Source organism: Adiantum capillus-veneris, chromosome 23, assembly GCF_014529385.1.
Source record: "Adiantum capillus-veneris isolate H3 chromosome 23, ASM1452938v2, whole genome shotgun sequence".
Taxonomy (NCBI): Eukaryota; Viridiplantae; Streptophyta; class Polypodiopsida; order Polypodiales; family Pteridaceae; genus Adiantum; species Adiantum capillus-veneris.
Window position 1 is genome coordinate 117,029,911 of NC_140953.1, and position 16,698 is coordinate 117,046,608.

Below are 16,698 nucleotides of genomic sequence, written 5' to 3' on the forward strand. Positions count from 1 at the left end.
AACGCTCTTTTCTACTCGCTCTCACATCTTTTGATTGAAAATTCTGAGTTTTCGACTTGCCTCTTCTATCACTCAATTCATTACGTCATTGTATTTATATGCGTCATTGTATTTAATGCTCTTTGCGTCATTGTCTACTCTATTCATTCAATATTAAGTTTAAATATTCGTGTGTTTAATGCAGGTATGGATGATGAGGAGTTTCTTTCTTCTTTGTCACCGCAGCAGAGACAGTGGTACGTGGAGCATCATCGCTCTGGCGCATCATCGCGCGTTCCTACTCCATCCGCATCTCCCTCTCTTTCGGAGCATTCGGCGCGCTCCGAAGCTTCGGTGTCGACGAGACGAGCTTCACACTCGTCTAGACACCGGCGCTCTAGTGGTGGCGGTGGCGATTGTTGTGGGGATTCCGCCACCAATGCCTCCACACCGCCTCGTGTTCGACGAGGCTCTTTACCCTCCCCTTCTTTGCCCGCCCCCACACCAGCCACAGCATCGCCATCTACGCCAGGTTTTGCACGGCTGACTGTTTCTAGCAGCTACACACCTCTACCTACTCCGCCAGGAGCCACCCCACTCGACACTCCTCGCTTCGGGGCCCAGACGCCGGTGGAGACACCTGACGTCCGTACCCCCATCGACACGCCGCTAGAGACCCCTGCCGGGACACCCAGGTTCACGCGTCACCGGCCAGAGGGCTTGCCTTACTCCGTCGACTTCAGCGGCGGCATCATCATGGATGATGACGGCAAGAAGGTGATCTCGCGCATGCGTGGTCTTTGCTCTTAGCTGTTTAGACACTACATACTAAACAAATGGAGTGAAGTACCAAGTGATTTAAAAAACAGAGTCATCAGCATACTTCATGATGAGTTTCCCGTTCCAACACGGGATCAGCGCTTTAATGAAGACCTGATGAAGATTTGAATGCGCGAATACTGCAAACACAAGCATTCCGAAGTGCAAAAAGCAATCAAGAATGGGTGGAACAGGCCAGATTGGCTGGCCAAAGAAGATTGGAAGAATGCGAAGAAAGCAGTGCACGAGAATCCCGACAAGTGGAAGCAACAAAAGGATGCAGCCAGAGCGCGAGTAGAGGCAGGGAGCTCGCACCACTTGGGGAGCGGTGGATGGGCATCATTTGAGGCCGATTTTGTAAGTGTTTTCGCATTGCTCTTTATGTTCGATAGTTTAGGGTTTATGAGTTTTTTAATTCTAACATAATGAAATCTTTGTATGTTTTGACAGTGGTCGATGACAGGACGTGATCCCACACAGTACGAGCGCGAGTACTCAGGCTGGAAGGGCTTAAACGCCCTGATGGACATTCTCAGTTCTCGCGGCGGCATGGTTAGTATTAGGGTTTACCCTTTTCTATTTTTTGTATTGTTTTATAAATGTCGTTATATGTTTATACTTACTGAAAGCTGTCTTATTGTCTTTTTTTGCAGAATCCGACAGATACGCCGCTTGGACGCGATGAGACGTTTGACTAAACGACGTCAGTTTAGCCGTAGCTAGATAGCATTAGTTTAGGGTTTCTCATAGCTTATGTATCATGAGACGGATTTTATACGTCTTTTTGAACCATGTATATTATTACATTTGTCACCGCAGTTCCTTTTGCCAATCAATTCTTTATGCCTATGATGTTGTACAATTGTCATTATTACATTTGCAAATCAATTCATTTTGCCTATGATGTGTACAATTGTCAATTTTGCAAACAATGCGTCTTGTGGGTGACTATTTTGGGTCTATTATCTACCCTTGCACTTTTTTTAAAAAGTGAATCAAGTACAATATGGTTGATGGGTGGCAGGGCATTCAATGCCCTGTCACCAAAAAAAAATTCTCTCGGGCGTCACTATAACCGTCGCTATTTATGGCTCTGTAGCGTCGCTATAGTCTTCTGTGTAAACGTCGCTATAAGCGTCGCTATGAGCGTCTCTATATAGCGACGCTTATAGGGACGGTCATAGCGACGGTTATAGCGACGCATATAGCGACGCTCTCGTAGCGACGGTTTTAGCGACGCCGGGGGTTATAAAAACCCAGTGTATTTCCGTCGCTAACAGCGTCACAAGAGCACACAACCTCTTGTAGTGGAGTTCAATTCGTCAGAGCATAGAATGTGCAGAGTATAGAATGCACGCACCCATGATGACTGAATGCACTCAGCTTATAGCTTATAGTTGTTTACGCCTCGGTGGTGTTGGTCTCTACAAAAGCACGTATTCAGAGTTATTGAACAAACGCACATCCATCTCTCTCTCTCTCTCTCTCTCTCTCTCTCTCTCTCTCTCTCTCTCTCTCAAATAAGCGAGACATTACTGAGACATCCTCACCGTGAGCGTGCGGTCTCTTGAGGCTTTCAAAATATAGTTATGAGTCTGAGTTGCACATGCAGGTGAGAAAGCACCTGCGAAGTCTGATCGTTAGAGCATCTATCATCCGAGTATCGACGCAAAGCTTGCATCTCCATGCCAACATCACCAAAAAAATCGGAGAGGAGCAATGGCGAGACGTAAAGGACGCCCTCCTGTTAGGTACATTTTCTCACCATTTTTTTGATGTCATTATTATACATGTAGAGGTGCCTGTCGATGTGCATGCCTAAAAGCAAATTGTATAAAAAATAATGTATATATTTTTACAAAAGCAAATTTCTTCTAGAACTACCCGTTGACGAGAATGTCTAGAGACGATGTTTACATATGAAAAAAAGTTTTTAAATCATCCAAGCTTGCTAAATTTTAGATTAATTAAAATGTCAATTAGTGTCTAAAAACCTACATGTTAACATGCATGTTTAGAGAAAAGTGATTAATGTTTCAAAAGAGATTATTTTTGTTTTTTATATTCAATATTAAGAAACCCTCATGTGAGGTGTCCACTGGATTATCATATTTTTTGAAATTTTGTTCCACATTCAAAGGAGGTGCTGTCCAAATATTTTCAAAGATTGATTGTGTATTTTATTGAAGGGCAACTTGAAGACCTGCATGTCAACGTGCATTGAGGTTCTAGTCATACATGTTACATGTTAGCGTGCATCTTTACAAGCAATGTTTTGTTGGAGATAGTATTTATTTTTTGTCTCCTCCAATGGACTATGTAAAGATTAAATTCTGTTTGAAACATTGCGTATAGACATGCATGTTAACATTCATGTTTAAAGGCAATGTTTTCATTGTTAACGTTCATGTTTAGAGGCAATTTTTCATTGCTTATAGACATGCATGTTAAAGTTCATGTACATGTTTAGAGGCAATGTACAAATTTTTTCAGATGTTGATTGTGTATTTTATTTGTAGTCCATCTCATGGAAGATTAAAGAAAATTCTACGTAATGAAAAGTCTACACAACCACTTAAAAGTAGTGAACAGGTGTCATCAGTGTCAGTAACAGAAATGTCAGAGTGTCATGGCATTGAGGAGGAAGAGATTCACTCTGTGGATGTTGACCAAGGGTCTATGCACGAAATTGATGACACATTGGCTCCTGAAGAAAACAAACTTCAAATTATCCCTTGGGAAATGCGAGATGAGGTAACTGCAGCTGCAGAGATTGACGAGGAGCAAAATATTTTTATGCATAGAGGTGCCGATGTACTTCAGACCACACGTATGTTCAGTTGCTTTGACTGTCCTCCTATACCATTGTGTAGGTTGATTCCATATGCTAGAGTCAGAGGTTTAGAGATGATTTAGGTGGATTAAAAACAGCTTTTGCAAGGGAAGGATATATGCAAGAAAAGGGAGCTTTCATTGTTTCACTTTGGACATTTAAGAGAGAGCAAACCATTTCTACAGGTAAGTTGAAGCTTCTTAAATTTGTTAAGTGAATTTCTATTTTAAAAATTCTTTTTGAATTCACTAATTTTGGTTTCTTGTTTTGAAGATGACATCAAGGAAAAGTGGGATCCTCTTTGGATAGAAATCAATGAGGAGTATGAGCTGGAGCTCAAAAGCCAACCAAGGTTTTCAGATCTGTCAGACCGCATGTTTTATGTTTGGGAGGGCAACCATCGCACGCTTGCATGGACTGAAGCTATCAAAGAGAAGTTTTCCACCTCAAAGGAGAGACATTGTAGGGTCCTTTGTACTATCATAGATCCCGCCAAGGTTCCTGAGATTGCATTGCTAAGTAGCTTGCAACGAATGAATGTGTGAGTATCTACTAAAGCATATATCTTGTTGTTGAATACTTTATTATGGAAACAAATCAATATGGGTTTTTGCAGTATGAACATGCATGATTTGGTGGCCACTCACATACGGGATGATATTGTGAACACCAATCACATATGTGCAGCTGAACATGAAAGCTACCTAAAAACTCTCCCCAACAAAGACCAGAAACTAATTGCATCTGTGCGAGGAAAGTATGCTAAAGGTGCAGAACCTTGGTATCGATCCACTCACACGACGCTACCTTGGCATGCTAGTTTATGATGTGAGTTTTTTTTTTTTTCTTGCAAATTATTTTTAAGTCATTTGAATAACTCTTAGACAAATTGATTTCTTTTTTAGATTCAAATAACTAAAGAGAAAGAGTCTAGATTGACTCAACTCAAGCAAGGAATGCCTATAGAGGATGTGAAGAAGGAGGAGAAGAGCATTCATCGTGAGATAATACATAAATATCAAGAACGTATTGGAAAGGTACACTTCACCAAATAATCAAGCAATAGTCATTGTGTTGATTGTTGTTATGGATGTGAAGTAAAACTTCATGCTCTTTGTATTGTGTTGTAGCTCTTGAATATTTTGGATCCCAATCTTGGGACAGACTAGTTGGCAAAGATTATGTCACTCAAATGGGGACATGATAGCTGGGAAAATTTAGAGAAGCTAAACTTGATTGCACTCCATGATGCCCCTATGAAGAATAGAATCCAATGGGTTTCATTACTCGAGTCTGATAGGATCACAAGGACTGCTTTTGGTTTGAAGAAGGGAGATAATTTGTTTCGACAGTGAGTATGATTTATTAGTTATTTAATGTTTGGCTTGCTTTGTCTACGAAATAATATTTGTTGCGGTGTTTTGCTTTTTTTTAATTTGTAGTTGGCTGCGTAGAGAGGGCTACCTTGCTCGTGTCTATGAGAGAGCAACACAACTTGTTTTGGACAATTCAAATGTGCCAGGAGGGGCACCATTGCTTTGGGGTTCTACTTTGATGAAATTAAGTTTGAAGCTAGGCTTTTTCTCTATCCTTTGGAGGTTTCTTTGGAGGCCAAAAGCAAAGATGTAGAGAAACAAGCACTCAAGAAAGTTGATACTTTTCGAATGGCAGCTCAACGATTGGCTTACAGGTTTGTAACAATTTTGATCTTGCTTTGTATGTCACTACCGAGTCATGTGTTCAATGTTTTTGTTTCTTGTTAGGTTTTTGTCACTTTTGGTTTCAAAGGGGATCTTGCCAACTCTCCCATTTGTGGTGAGACAGTGGGCACAGACTGCATCAAAGGACACATATATGTACCCCCCTAGCATGCCCACTTTGACAACATGGGAGAGAGATACATGTCCATGGTGGTTAGATATGGTGCAGGGTCACATCCTTGAGAGAGAGAAAGAGCTTCGAGAAACCATGCTTAGGGATGCAGCAGCAGAGGCAAGACAACCACCACCTGCTACTTCAGAGGCGAGACAACTAGGTATGCTTATGTCATTCTTTAACTTTTATATTTTCATGCTGTTGATTCTTGTAGGTTCAAAAACTGTTGTATATGTCTTTTAAGGTGTCCACTTGTCTAGTGAGAGGATGGAGACTGTGGTTGATACCACTATTGTGAAAGATGTTCTAGAGCATGGTAAGTGTCGGAATTTTTATTGTCGACTTTTATTAATACTTTGTGAAAAAGTTCACATATCATAAATATGTTGTCGCAGACTCCTCACGCTTGATTGTTGTTAGGAGGAGCATACAATTTGTCTATGTTTTGGAGTCTCCTGTGCGTTACCCAATGCTTCCTGTTGATACACCATGTATTGCTATTGTTGGCGATTACATTTCTATCGCTGCAAACTATAGAGAGGGTACTCGCAATGCATCGTGGAATCTTGTGCATCAACATATGTCTCGAGTTCGCTCAAGCAGTGTGCCATACACTCGTGGGGGAAAGTCTGTTTCATGGGCCGCAGATTTTGTCTTCTTGGATCTTCCTTTTGGTGGATTGCATATTGGTTCTTCTTCTCCATCTCGTTGGGATATTTGCACTGAGGAGCATGTACGATCTGCTATCCATTTGACTTTTTCTACAGTTACAGATTCTGGATGGCTGCTCATTATGGCTTCTACTGTAGGTATTTGTGTTGTGTTTGATTACTTGCATTAATATTATTTCATAATATCGGTAGTTTTTTCTTACAAGAACTTATGAATAGGAGAGGTTATTGGATGGGTGGAGAGGTTTTGTCGTGCTTCAGAGATGGTTGTACATCGTCGCATTATAGTGCTCCATCATAGTTCATATGGATATGTTGAGAGTTTATCTGGTCGAATTCAGGTATTGTTTTCACTTCAGTATTGTATAGTTTTTTTGACGCTCTTTCTTCAATGTTTCTTCAATGTTGTGGTTTTGTAATTTGATTTGCAGTGCCAGTGCTCTATGCTACTTATGGTACACAGGATTGGGATGCAGCCAGCATGCTTTGTGGCTGAGAGCACCACTATGTTCTCTCGTTTGGGTCTCCAGCCTTCAGATTCGTTCATGACACATCATTTTCCGGAGCCTTCCTTAGCTAGATCAGGATCAAGGATGCCTTGGCGGGGTGAGATGCAGCGGAGCCAGGCTTTTGTTGCAGCTTTTGTTGAGCTGCTTTGTCGACGTGGAGGTATTTGTTTGGATCTTGGCTACATGCTTATCATCTGAACGAGCATGTGCTGCGCTTGACACCGATGAGTCTCTTATTAGAGACTATGTGGTTCCCTTGCTTTGCCCTAAAAAGCGAAGCCGAGAGGAGGCATCTACCTCTCTAGATGTTGAGGATGAGGGTGACATGCCATCGCGTGTCGACCTTATGATGACTAGTGAGACTTCTCTCCTACTATGACATTGACATTACTTTTGTGTTTTTGATCTTTATATTGTGTTTCACTTTTTGGCATTTATGTATCTTGCGTAATAATTACGTCTAATGTTATTAGATCCATAGATTAAATTTTGATTACATGCATAATAACTACATATACTTTTGTTTGTTTGTGGAAGTGCATTGCCGATTTATGCAGAGGCAGCGGCTCAAAGAATGGCGAAGGAATTGAGATACGACTTTCGTATCTGTGAAACGCATCATAAACGCAATGTTTTCATTGATGACGAATGCGACTCTTCATAGAGTCTACGAATTATTAGTGAGTTCTTATGATGTAGAGTTTAAGTATTGACAAATGGAGATATCATTCCTTCTATGATTTTGAAAGTGAATATTTTGAAATCCTCATGTGAGGTGTCCATTGGACCATGGTTAGTTTGAAATTTTTTTCATTTTACAAAGGAAGCTTTGTCCATTTTTCTTGTATTAATGATTTGACAACATAATTTGTATTATGGATAATACATAACATTGTGAATTGATGAGACGAATGCGACTCCTTCAAGAATCTAGAGAATTGTTGGCAGGTGTTTGTGATGTAGGGTTTAGTTATTAACAAATAAGATAGTGTTTGTGAAAATGTAGCTTATTGAGTTCATTTTCTTGTATTATGATTCACTTCCCTATCTTGTTTTCTCTGTGTTTTGGGTCTTTATGTTATATTTCACTTTTTGGCATTTATGTATCTTGCGAAAGAATTACGTCTAATGTTATTAATGAGATCCATAGATTGAATTTTGAGTGCATGCATATTGACTACATTCACTTTTGCTTGTTTGTGGAAGTGCATTGCCGCTCTATGTAGAGGCAACGGCTCAAAGGATGGCGAAGCAATTGCGATACGACTTTCATATCTGTGAAACACGTCATAAACGCAATGTTTTCATTAATGACGGATGCGACTCTTCATAGAGTCTAGAATTATTATCGAGTGCTTATGATCTAGAGTTTAAGTATTGACAAATGGACATGTCATTCCTTGTATGATTTTGAAAGTGAATATTTTGAAATCCTCATGTGAGGTGTCCAATGGACCATGGTTAGTTTGAATTTTTTTTCATTTTACAAAGAAAACTGTCCATTTTTTATGGAATTCTCTTGTATTAATGATTTGACAATGTAATGTGTTATGGATAAACATTAAGTCATTGATGAGACGAAAGCAACTCCTTAAAGAATTTAGAGAATTATTGGCAAGTAATTGTGATGTAGGGTTTAGTTATTAACAAAATGGGATAGTGTTTGTAATACTATAACTTGTTGAGTTCATTTTCATGTATTATGATTCACTTCCTTAATTTGTTTGCTCGGATCTGTGTTTGCTCGGAAAATGTCGCTCGGGGTATGGTAAGACTCGTTTCTAAACGGCTTCAACATGGCATCAAAGATCAATAAATTTAATGGATGTGGCTTCCACACTTGGCAAATTAACGTTGGGATGGGGGAAATGGAACAACGCACAGGACACAAACTCAATGCCTCTCTATAGCCCAGTAGGTATCCAGCACCCCAAGCCACATAGAATCACACAAATACACTCACTTTTTTGCAAACTTCCAATGAACAGGCTCGCCTACTAGCACCTCCGGATATGCACACTCACACATGTACGCGACACATGCCTTGACCACACACAAAATACCACTCAGTCTGCAACCACAATCAATCTCTTGCTCTCCCTCTCTCTGCACACACACAAAAAAGACCCGGAGCCACCGCTACCATGGGTATAAGACAAAAGACAAGACGCGGACGAGAGGAATGATGGCAAACCCAACACAAACACTAACCCAACCATACCATAAAGTCACTTATGCATAACAAAAGAACAAGATTCCAGGTACAATGATGGCGATGCCTTGTATCGGCTTCTAGCCTGCCTCAATTCCGATGACAGACACCCTCGAGTATTCCCTTTGCTCCACAAATGACGGACCTGGACAGCCCCTCGAACTTGCTTTGCTTCCCTTCCTTTGCACGTGATGACTGACATCCTTAATGACCACAAACTTGCCCTTCGCTCATGCTTTCTCCATAGAAAACGACCTTCATCTTGAGCCCTGAACTTGGTAGCCTCTGCTTGCGACACCGAGCAGCTTTGAGGCCTGCCTGTACTAACGCCCTTCCATGCAGCTTTCCCAAACCATGGCCACTTGCAGATTTCTCTGTAGCTCGCGGCACTTCTCTCTCTTATCTTGCATCACCTCCTCTTGCATGCCCTCTATCGGATCTTCTTATCACTTGGCGGCCCTAGAGCCTCTCCTTAATGTAGCGCTGCCCTCACTGCACCTGGCGGTCTCCCCCGGCTGCCCTTGGCTTCGCCCTCATGACCACCTCTCCTTCAGGTCCTTTTTTGCGCTCTCCTGCACAGCAGCCCATGTCTCTCTAGCAGCCCATGGCCGCCTCTGGCTTCTTCTCCCCTGCCACCTGAACCCCTTCTTTTTATGAAACACGCGCCCTCCTTTGCAACCAAGTCCCTGCATGCTAGCCCTTGGCGGCCTCTCCTCATGCAAAACCACACAGGTGGCGGCCCTTCACTTTCGGCACTGTTCGTCGACTGCAGCACGACAGAAGGCTTTTTTTTTTTTGCCTTAGAATAGCTTAAAGCTATGCTTTTTTAAACCTTGCTTAGCGGCGGGTCCCACACCAGAAACTAGTGATGCTCGGTGGTCGTTGAAAAACCTCCTTCAACCTCTCCGACTGCACACCCTTTGAAGCTTGAGCTCCCCTCTTAGGAAAAAAAGGCTTAGCTCCCTTTTCACAACACCGAGCTTGAGAAACCGTTGTGGATACATTATCACTTTCTGACAAGGAAACCCACCCCCCTTTAGCAACCTTAAGCTTGGACTAGGAGAACTCGAAGATACCCTTGGCCTGCTAAGTACCGCATCCGACATACATATCACTGCGAAGCCTGCTCAAAAATGCATCCGATACCTGCCAAAGTGTGATACCATTATCCAGCCTAAGGTCAGGCACCTGCTCTGCTGGCTTCTCCCTGTGTCGACCAAAACTGGCTTCACCAACGTAAAGGGCTATTTGATGTGGAAAAAATTATGGGACGTTGTCAAGCCACTATCAACCGATGAATTAGGTACATCCGCTGCAGTTACTAGGGCATTCTCTGTCGAGCAACAGAGGAAAGACGAACAAGCTTTTGGCATCATTCTAACTTCCTTAGAAGACGACTTTATTCATTATTTGGATGATGCTGATTCTTCAAGTGCTGCTTGAATAGATTTAGAGAAGCTTTTCGGTGCCAAAGCTAAGTATCCCAAAATGAGTTTGAAAATGGAATTGTATTCTCTTCGCATGCATGAAGATGAAAACATTGCAGCCTTAGCTAATAGACTGAAGAGTATTAAAACTCAACTTGTTTATGTCGAAGCCCCAGTACTAAAAGAAGATCTCATAGCGGTTTTGTTAAAAAGTTTGCTTGACAAATTTCATCAGATTGTTACTATTTTAAAGGAGAAAGATCCACCGCCCTCCTTGGATGGTATCATCAATTCATTGCAGGAAGAAGAATGAAGGGTACCTAGTATCAATTCTACTATTTTTCCTAGTGCATATACAGTCTCCAATGCAGTATCCCCCATCAGTTCTTCTCATACTTTGAGTGCCTATGCAGTCACTAATTGTGCTGCTACCTCAGCTCCATCTCGACCATTTAGTGGAACCAGATTTTGTGCCATTTGTGGGTGCAACAATCATCAGACAAAAGATTGTTTCAAGAAGAATCCTTGTGTTCACTCTGGTAAAACAAATCATCCGTCAAATAGATGCTTTCAAAAGGGTAAATATCAAATTCATACGATTGCGGGAGACACCAAGCTTGCAATATATTTTGTTGATAATAATGTTCTTTAGTTAAACTTTTTTCATGTTTTTAGTCAAAATAAATTGTACGGGCTCTAGAAACTACCACACATGAGTGGTAAGACCTCCCAAATTATCAGTTTTTTGTTCTCAAGTCCTATTTAATTACCGCTTCTCATGAGGTTACTAGGTACACCTTAAACCCAAGGTTTGGCAGTGAACCAAAAAACTCCATTTTTGGTAGCTAAATATTTGGCCTACACCCTATCTATTCAAGGGGGGGGTTACTGACCTAGCACCAGGTTATGGATACACCAGAAATTTTGGTTGTGAGAGAACTTGAAACTCACGGTTGACGAGTACACCAAAAACTCAAAGTATCAAGAGTTTCTTGTCTAATTTGGCCTTGAGGGGGGGATTGTTAGGTTTTGCAAGCCCGTGGAAACACGGTTTATAGCATGTAGGGGAAAGTTCAGTTAGAAATCGAGTGTTTTTTTGCATGGCTACCTCAAGCCTCCTATGTATGTAAGGCTTCACAAAAGTAGTGATCATCATAGCATGTAATTTTGTGTTTCTCTTTTCAAGCTGTCAATCTCTCTCTCTCTCTTTCTCTCTCTGATGCACGCCATGGCTCCTCACCCCACCACAGCCTCTATAGCTGCCGCACCCAACATGAAATGCTTCCCTTTCGTGGAAATTTGATCTCCTTGGGATCCCTTTCATCTAGAAGACATGAATAAGCTAATCCTACATGCCCTATCAATGCTCGGGGGGTTCACCATTCAGTACCTACTATATAACGTCCATTCGCGTATTAGAAAAAACCTCTTTTAACATGTCTGAATGAATAAAATGACCCCTTATATTATGGTTTTTTTCCAAAATTGAATATAAAACCCCCTTATTTCAATGTATCTTTGTTAAATTGCCTAGAGTTTTTATATTTTAAAACCCCTCCTTTTGAACTCATGTTATGCATTAACATGATTACATGGTGCACCCCCCGAGTATCAATGATTGTACTTGCACCTCATCACAAGATGGGATACGTTTTTCAATCTCATTTAAACAGAGTTTTCAAATCTTCAATGCATTGGTTGAGGATATGCAACAAAAGGGACCATTGCATGACCATGTCATTGGGATGTTCATCGGGCCCTTCAATTATGGATCCAATGTCCTCTTGTGTATTCTCCATTGCCATTTCCCTAGCCATGTCAATGATTGGGATAATATGGCATAGATGAAGAAAGAAGTCTCTTACTGCTAGTCGCATGACATATAGGTGCTTGCACATGCTTGCCCAATCTGCACAATCACAATAAGAGGATTGTAAGCTGACATGATACCATATCTCGTGGCATTACATACTCAACGCCTTGAAAAGGAGGGTTGCTTCCTCAATCACTTCAACGGTTGATGGGTCCGACTTACATATCTGCAAAGCATTTGTTCTCCACCCGACAAGCATTTCGTTTGCCCCTTGTCGTTCCCATACATGTTGTGTTTACCTGAGTCAACTACAAAAGGAAAGGTAGTATAAAGACTCAGTTACTTATACTGTAAACCCAAGCAACGACATAAACCAAAGACACAGTTACCCAGAATTTAGGATAAAAATATATTTACTCAGAGTGTAAACCTAGTCAAGGAACCAAACCAAGGACATAGTTACTCAGAATGCAGTATAAAGATATAGTTACGCAGAGTGTAAACCCAGGGAAAGACGTAAACCAAAGACACAGATACTCAAAATGCAGTATAAAGACATAGTTACTCAGAATGTAAACCCATGCAAGTACAAAAAGAACAATTGCTCATATTGTAGTATAAAGACACTGTTACTCCAAATGTATACCTAGGCAATGGCAAAAGGTAGAATGTGGCATACAAAAAACAAAGGGGCATTACCGATCTCCTGTTTTTTTCTGAAGAACTCCATAGCAATACCACCCATCTGCGTCACTATGATTGAATTGCCAATAAGGAAATGCAACAAGTCCAAGGCTGATCGATTGATCCGTGCATCCAACAAGGTGTACTTTATGTACTGCCAAAGTCTCTCCACCAAGTACATGGTGTCAACGTGCCCATGAGGGAAGAGCCAATCAAACTTTGGCCACAATCGACACCAAGTGCAGGTCTTTGCAGCCCATCCATTGCTAATGTATCTTAGAAAGTTATCAAGCTTTGAGCATTCCCAAAGGAGTCCTCTGTACTTTGAGTCAAATTCTTCCTCCGTCAGGAATTGCAGCATACTCTCCATTGCACCATACACATGGTACTTCATTTCATTGGGAACTTGCAAGAACACATCAGGAGGAGGAGGCAATCATAAGCATGGAAAATGGAGAGGTGAAGAAACATAAGAAAGCCTTTGGTCGCACCTGTGGAAGTATATGCTCCACCAATCCTTCTTTGTGTGGAACCAACATACTAGCACAATGCATGCAACTTGGGTGATACTACCATTTCACCCACTTTTCAGAAAAATGGATTGGCATCAACCACTTTCTTGATGGCTTGTAGTGAAGTGATGCACTTATCAATCACCAACACCTTTGGGTGGATGTTGTTAATTCTTTGAAGGACTAGTTTCAAAGTAACCTTCAAGGTGACTTTTTCCTGGCTAGTTCCTACATCACATGTGCATAACATGAAGCACACAGGTAAGCCAACACCATGCTGATTTGGTACCACTGTTGTATACAGGGGCATGACAAATACATTTTTCTTGAAGATTGAATCTATTGCCCAGGAACTATTGCTTGAGAAACGCATACACATGTGAAGCATCCAATCGTCTTAGATAATTAGAATGAAGGGTCGGTCTATCTCCTTCAGTGCATCAGGATTGTAGGGCTGACAGTGTAGCAACTTGTTCTACTCTTTCAACTTAAGAGCCTCCCTATACATTGATGACCAGTCATCACTTCCAAACCATTAGGAAAAGAATGGGGTCTAGAAGGGCCTCTTTATTTGGCAATTTAAGGAAGTCAAACCTTTAGTATTAAGAAAGTAATCAAAGGACATCTTTTGAATTCAAACAGGCAAAATGGCTAGTTTATTTGAATTCAAAGTTTCTCCCAAAAATGGAATTTAAAATCTAGCGGGTAAAATCATATCATGTAGCATATCTATGGAGAGATCTCGACGTGTAGATTGCAAGCCTATGATCTTCACTCAAATCGGAGATCATATGTGGGAGTTATGGAAGGCCAAAAATCATAAAATTTTCCACCTCCTTTATGGGAGGAAAAGTGCATCTTTTGACCACTCTTTCACATCTCTTACACACCCACCATTCTTGCACACATAGCATACACCTATTCACCAAAATGTTAATCAGCTCTATAAGCTCATGGAAAATAAAGAGGCCCTCCTACACCCCATTCTCTTCCTATAGTAATGAATAAGGTTAACATAGGTAAGTATAAACCCAGGTAGGCAACATATAAACCCGGTCAAAAATTGTAAACCCAGCTGCATTTCAGTTCACAAAGTAAAACCATAGAAAGGTCACTACCTTCGACGCGCAATTTGTAGGACATCATCTGGATTTCCTTTGGAATCATGAAGAATCTATAGGATACTTGCTCTACAAGAGATGCCATGTTGATGTGGATGGATTCTTTAGATACACTCATCCTTGCAACATGGCGAAATGTATCAATATTAAAAAAATCCTCCATGCATCACTTCTTCACCATAGGATGCAGATGAAGGTAATATAGGTCACTCCGCGACCCTAGAACATGCCCTTTGTGACCTCCAAATACCCGTATGGTGACCTTCTTTGTGTCATGTCTTCGAGAAACCAAAAAAACCATGAAGGGGCATCCACACTTCTTGGATGTGCAAAGTCGAACGCTCCTTGCCATTTCTTCGTGTGTCGCCCCATCGATGGCATAAAAATTTCCATTTTGTTTGTACTACCCAATTTAGTCTAACCAAACTTTCTTTGTGGTTGAAAACTACACTATCTACTATCTACTATTTTTTGAACATCAGCAAAACCCACTCTGAGCTGCTCAATACACACATCACTCTTGCTAGCACTCTCACCCCTGTCATGTCAACCAAGGCATTGTGTCACGTCTCACGTCTACCTATGTCCATCCTCCAAAGATAAAACTATAGCACAAAAGAAAAGGCCAAGGACCTCCTTTCCAAATTCAAGTGAAATACCATGCATCCTAAGGTTGGTGCACCATGTTTTTGTGATTGATGTCTTGGTTGTGGTCCAAGATGTTCACTTGTGTAGCATGAAAACACAATCCTTTCCCAATCTTCTATGCATGGAATACTCTTTCTAGTGCTATTGACAAGATACATATCACCTTCTTCATCGGCGACCATGTGTAATGGTGCTTGGATTCTTCCCCATTTTCTCAAGTCCAAGAGGCCCCGTTTGTCAACTGCTTTGAGAGAATCTATGGTTGTTCCTTTCCCTTTTTGTATGGAATCAATTATCAAGCTATATGCTTGTCTACCAAAGGAAAAATACCGACTAAATGGAAATGCAAAAGCATCTAGGCATGATTGTTGAGCCATTTCAAACAAATCTTGCATTTTGTGGCTATCACTAAAGTCTTGCTCACCCATCTCCTTACCATAGGTGCTTCAAGAGGACCTTGTCACCCAAGCATCTGGTTTGAAGAGTCTATTCACTATGGCTGTTGCTCAATGGCTAGGAGTTCATTCAAATCCCAATGACAAGCCATCCCTTCCATCGTCACCCTGATTCTCTATCTTGCCCGGGTTAACAAAGACTTTCCCACCTCTCCCCAACTATCAAGTCATGAAGCCATGGCAAGAATATCCTCTGCCCTATTAATAGCATCAAATATCTCCCATTTTTGCATTGCAATACCCTAACTTGCCGAGGTTTACAATTGAAGAGCTTAATTGTGGGTGGTTGTGGAGAGAAGTCAATTCTTCACTATGAATGCAGCTTGGTAATCCAAATTGGGACCTTGGAAATCGAGAGCAAGGACAAAGGCTCAAAAGTGGCAAGCTCTTTTAAAAGAGGAGAGGGAGAGGAGACCTACATCAACACAAGGCCATTACGAGATGCAACATCACTTGCTCTACCTGTTTGCGCTTGTGCCATTCGGAAGAGGGGGAGAGAAGGCTTGCAATGGAAATCCCTTGATGCTCTTTGCATGCGCCCCTGTGGAGCATGCATGGATAACCTTCATAGTACCATGGTGTAACTACCTCCGCAACTCCCAATCATGCAATTTTTGAAATTGTATTACATAGCACCCAAACCCGTCATCATCCCTACCCCATTAGCCCCACCTTGTCCACCATGGCACCTGTCTCGTAACCCTGTTACATCAACACTCCACAACCACCCAACGAACACGAGTTTATGTCTTGTAGCGGGTAACCCGTCCCTGTGTTTCCAAGCAACTCAACATGTGTTTGGCCGAGATGCCCTCGCTCCCTGTGCCCCACTTGCGCACTATCGATTCCATCAAACGGGTTTGTCACCATCCAAGGAAAATAGTTTTGCGCCCCCCCTCTCTCTTCAAAATATTTTTTCGCTATCTGTCCAACTTGTCACAGTATCTTTTGAATTCTAGATGAGAAGTGATCTCCATTGTTCCCGATTATAGTTAAATTATTGAATTTCATACCTCTTTCACCTCCTACAATGTAGCATTTCCCAAAAAAAATTGACATTGTTTCCAATAAAATATTTTTCTCATGTCCTCTACACTTGGGGTGAGAGAGAGAGAGAGAGAGAGAGAGAGAGAGAGAGAG

The 16,698-nt window shown here is 41.4% G+C and overlaps 3 pseudogenes; 2 read left to right on the top strand and 1 right to left on the bottom strand.

Annotated features, from left to right (window-relative positions):
* The first annotated feature begins 2,160 nt into the window (after positions 1-2,160).
* LOC147428426 (uncharacterized) lies at positions 2,161-3,820 on the top strand (annotated as a pseudogene).
* A 624-nt stretch (positions 3,821-4,444) lies between these two features.
* LOC147428427 (uncharacterized) lies at positions 4,445-7,350 on the top strand (annotated as a pseudogene).
* A 5,353-nt stretch (positions 7,351-12,703) lies between these two features.
* On the bottom strand, positions 12,704-13,216 carry LOC147428428 (uncharacterized; annotated as a pseudogene).
* Positions 13,217-16,698: the final 3,482 nt, after the last annotated feature.